The sequence below is a fragment of the Cynoglossus semilaevis genome, chromosome 15 (assembly GCF_000523025.1).
Source record: "Cynoglossus semilaevis isolate Cse_v1.0 chromosome 15, Cse_v1.0, whole genome shotgun sequence".
Classification (NCBI taxonomy): Eukaryota; Metazoa; Chordata; class Actinopteri; order Pleuronectiformes; family Cynoglossidae; genus Cynoglossus; species Cynoglossus semilaevis.
The window spans coordinates 17,863,993-17,868,541 of NC_024321.1; the positions used below are offsets into that span (position 1 = coordinate 17,863,993).

General features: G+C 42.0%; 1 long non-coding RNA gene across 2 annotated transcripts in view; it reads right to left on the minus strand.

The window, feature by feature from the left end:
• The window catches only part of LOC103391333 (uncharacterized), an 11,314-nt gene extending 9,521 nt beyond the window's left edge, over window positions 1-1,793 (minus strand). Inside the window, exons 1-3 of one of the 2 annotated variants that reach the window (XR_522773.2) lie at window positions 1,344-1,399; window positions 1,167-1,245; window positions 433-521 (exon numbers count right to left, since the gene is read on the minus strand). This is a non-coding gene — a long non-coding RNA (uncharacterized LOC103391333). Of the gene's footprint in view, window positions 1-432; window positions 522-1,166 lie in introns of both variants that reach the window. The other variant, XR_003051877.1, reaches the window with a different exon arrangement.
• Window positions 1,794-4,549: the final 2,756 nt, after the last annotated feature.

The following is a 4,549-nucleotide window of genomic DNA, read 5'->3' on the forward strand; positions in this document are numbered from 1 at the left end:
TATATATATATATTTACACTGTATAATTATAACACAGAGAAAAGAGAAGAAACTATGGAGAGGACAGAGCAGCCGATTATTGAACCAGCGATCATTAGGAGACTGTGACACCTGGGGGTGGGAGGTGGATCTGCAGCTCTTTATACAGTGGTTATAACAGTGGTTCTCAAACTGTGGTGCACCGGCTACTGGTGGTACCTCCAGCAGGACATAGGGAAATCTGATTCCCGCAAAGACTAAGGAGATTTCAGCAGAACAGGGCGCCCTCTGTATTTGACCTGTTATTGACGTCGACAGTTTAATGACGGTTGCATGTTGTACACACTTTATCCAGCAGGTGGCTCTGCATCAAGAATTCAAGTCATTCCAGAAAAGGTTTTTCTGATCAAATTGGTTTAAATGTTTGCTTAAAAAACAAAAACAGTGACTCACCCGTCCCCCTGACCCATGATGCTGCACTTCCTGTGTCTGGATAAAAGAGTTGAGGGTTTGAATCTGTGAACGGTTGTTTCCAAAGGTAGCTAACAGGAAATTGAAAAAAAAAAAAAAGTTATGGGCTGGAGAGTGAACAATAAACTGCCAACTGTTGCCGGTTAGATTCCTGTGCTGCTCATGGTAAAAGCTCACTGCAGCCAATCACATCACTAGAACTTAACGCCAGCATCCAATCATGTCCATTCACATAAACCCCTCTGGGTGGTGCCCTCTCCCTCTACACACACACAATGAAACAGTACTACAAACAGTACATGCAGAGTACCAGTAGAGGGAGTCCAAGTACAACCAGAGGTACACGCCCCCTATGTTGAGAACCGTTTGTCTGTGCAGTACACCAGAGAAACAGCCTTTAACCGCTGGTTAATTTCACTCCACGTCGTGTTTGTTCACGTAGAGTCTGTAGAATCGGTTCTACCCTGAGGTTCAAGGACAAAATCCAGCAACTGCTGCGATGGTGTGTGTGAGTGTGTGTGTGTGTGTGTGTGTGTTTAATTCAGCTGCCCATACAGTGTGTGTGTGGGTGTGTGTCCCTCTGAGACAGGCTCATGTGTGAATAGATTTTTCACAGTACAACTGATCTCACAGTGAGTTAAAGGTCTGTGGGCCCTGCAACACACACACACACACACCTCCCCCACATCACTCTCTAAAATGCTAACAGTAAATACCTGGAAACCAGACTTTTGGTTGTGAACAGAGTTACAGACACGATGTCTCTGTCTCTTCCCGATCACTCTGGGTGTCAGACTTCAGAGGAAAAAAAAAAAAAAGAAAAAACATGTTGTAGAAAAACATCTCTGTCATTACTTTTTACCAGGAACACAACAAACACCAGCGCTGCTTACGTTTTTATCACCCGATATCCGTGGGAGAGGAGATCTTTTTTTTTTTTTCTTCTTCTCCCTGTGCACAAAGCAAAAATTGCAGAGACAAGCAGACATTACTTTGCAAAGTCAAGACCCAACATTTGCAATGTGCATTGACATATTGATTTTCCTTGGCAGCTATTGGCAGAGGCGGTAAGGAGGACGGGGCTGTGTGTTCGCGTCTGCGGGGCTCGGTAAGAGCCGGCCAGAATTATGCGCACCAGGAGAATGAGGCTTAGCATATATTGAGTGTGGATGCTGCGGAATAGAAAGTGTGGAGCACCTTTGCTTAAACTCAACAACAGTTAAATTATCGGGCTTAGCTAAGAATCCCTCCACTGTAAACACACAGTGATCCGTGGCAGTACGGAGTCAGGAGTACGTCTACTGTGTGTGTATAAATGTGTGTGTTAGCGGTCGGTCGCTAATTTGATGCTTTATAATTAATACTTTGTACTGATGTAATTATCACATTTATTTTAAAATTCATTTGGCGACTGATTTGATGAATAGACAAGTCTGGTCTACTGTTGTAGACTGTTGTAGCTAACATTAGCTCTGGTCTCTGTACCAGGACTTTTGTAGCTAACGTTAGGTCTGGTGTCTGTACCAGTACTGTTGTAGCTAACATTAGCTCTGGTCTCTGTACCAGGACTTTTGTAGCTAACGTTAGATCTGGTCTTTGTACCAGGACTGTTTTAGCTAACGTTAGCTCTGGTTTTTGTACCAGGACTGTTTTAGCTAACGTTAGCTCTGGTTTTTGTACCAGGACTGTTTTAGCTAACGTTAGCTCTGGGTTTTGTACCAGGACTGTTTTAGCTAACGTTAGCTCTGGTTTCTGTACCAGGACTGTTTTAGCTAACGTTAGCTCTGGTTTCTGTATCAGGACGGTTGTAGCTAACGTTAGCTCTGGTCTCAGGACTATCATACTGTTGTTCTGCTAAATAGTAGGGTCTTGAGATGTTGTTATGTTGTTGCATCATCACTGCCACCTACTGGGCTAAAATGTGTGGTGCAACACAGAGATGTTTTATGTAGCACATAATTTTTTCTGAATATATTACAAAATTAACTCAGTGCACACACACACAGAAACACACACGCCGTCCCACATGTACACGCTCTAGGATGAATGATAATGTGTTGGAGGAGGTGATCTAGAGGAGAGTGAAGGATATCAATTGTTTGTCTTCTTAAGGGCAGGGCACACATGAGGGACGGAGCTGGAGTGTATGTGGATTAGAGCGAGCTTTGTCCTGAATATATCACCTAAGTAAACCCTCCTCACCCCCCTCCTCTCCTCCCTCCTCTCATCTCCTCTCCTGCACAAAGGCATCTCATTGATTGTAAGGTTAAAATATTAAAACACTTAAAGCGTCTTTAAAGGACACTCGTCTCGTTAAGAGGGAACATTAACGAAGGTAAAGTGTTGTTTCTCTCACTTCATCTTCAGAGGTCAAAAGTCAAAACCCTCATCATGGTTTTGGGTTCATTGTTATTGGTTGGTGACATTGACTGTATACAGTGTTGATGATGTCATGTACAGGACTGGTAAAATGTAACTGTCAATCAATATGTTTTTGTGATGCCTCCACCAATCACTGCTCTGCTACACATGCTGTTATTTACACACACTGCCAGGAGAAAAAAAGTCTGACTTTTCTCTGGATTATTTGATTACTTTAAATGTGATAAATCCACAAAAACTCTGTTAATTAATCTGATAATCTTCATTATTATTATAAAAAATACATTATTTATTATTATAAAATACATAATGGATTTAAACCATTACGGAGCTTATTCATATTTGAAATGCAATAGAATAACAGATAATAATAACTATAAAATAATATTTATAACAATATTAATTTAATAAAATAGGCAGAAAAATAAAACTGTAAAAATATATATTTATGATTCAAGCCGACTGTGAAAGCAGGGATTATACAGTCATTTAAACACAAAGTATTTCTGTGTCACGGTTTCATCCTGTTTTGGTTCCACTGTTTCGCACAGCGGCCCGCGCCGATGTAGAGATCGGCAGTAAAACGAGGGTCAAACACAGCAGACCACCCCCCCCCCCAGGCCTCTGACCTCTGGCTGATAAGAGTCTGTGTAAATGATTGTGTTTGATTTGCAGCACACTCTAATGAAGCATGTTACTGCACACAGGCTCCCGCTCTGCCTCCCCCGTGTCACCCTGACGGCTAATCCAATTCACGTCTGAAAACAGTTTAAAGACAGGAAGTGTGTTAGAAAAAAAAATATATAAATAAATAAATAAAAAGATTTGTGGCCCCCGGCATCAAATACTGTATCAACTGAACAGAACCTAGAGGTGAAATATATTTCTTTGATGACATATGTCGTCTGTTGGAGAAAGAAGAAAAAAAAAATGGAGGAAGTTAAATACGATGTGGTTAAAATATTAGCCGACCCTTCGGACCATTTAGGAACCCAGGTGGTGATGAATTACCCTCGGGGGTGGGGGGTGGGGGGGCAGTACTTTGTTCCGTCCTCTGTGTACAGGAGCAGTATCGGTGCCAAGACATCCGTTTTATGTTACATTAACGTTTACAATCCAAACAGCAGCTAATGAGTGCGCGGCTAATCTCTCTTAGCAGCTGTCGACAAACGAGTGCGGGGTAAAAAATGAAAGAGCCGGCCGTTGATTGATTTCTGACAATATGTTCCACAGCCGCGGCTCTCAGCTGTGAGTGGCCGACGTCTGTGACTGTGTACGACAGACACAAGACGTCGGAGACAAACACTGAGCACCGACTCAGAGCTGAGGGTTTTAGTCATTCTGTCGAATCAGCGACATGTGGAACAGCGTTACTGTACAGCTGGACACCCCCCCCCCCACAACCCCTCCCCATCTGACTTAACTGTGAGTGTTAAGGAATACAGCCCCCCCAGTTTGGAAACCACTGTAATAATACAAATATCCAAACGTTCATTAACGACTATAACTCATTAACACCAACTTAATTAGTTTTCTAACAATTTTTCCAAATATTAAAAAAACGACAGCTGTGAAATGTAGAAGACTCAATTATAAAGTTGCACAAAATTTATTTCATTTTTTACTATTTTATTAATATATTTCACTGTCATTTCTGATTTAGTCGGTAAGAATATATTTGTTTTGGGGGCTGGGGGGGTTTGGGGGGGCAGGGGGG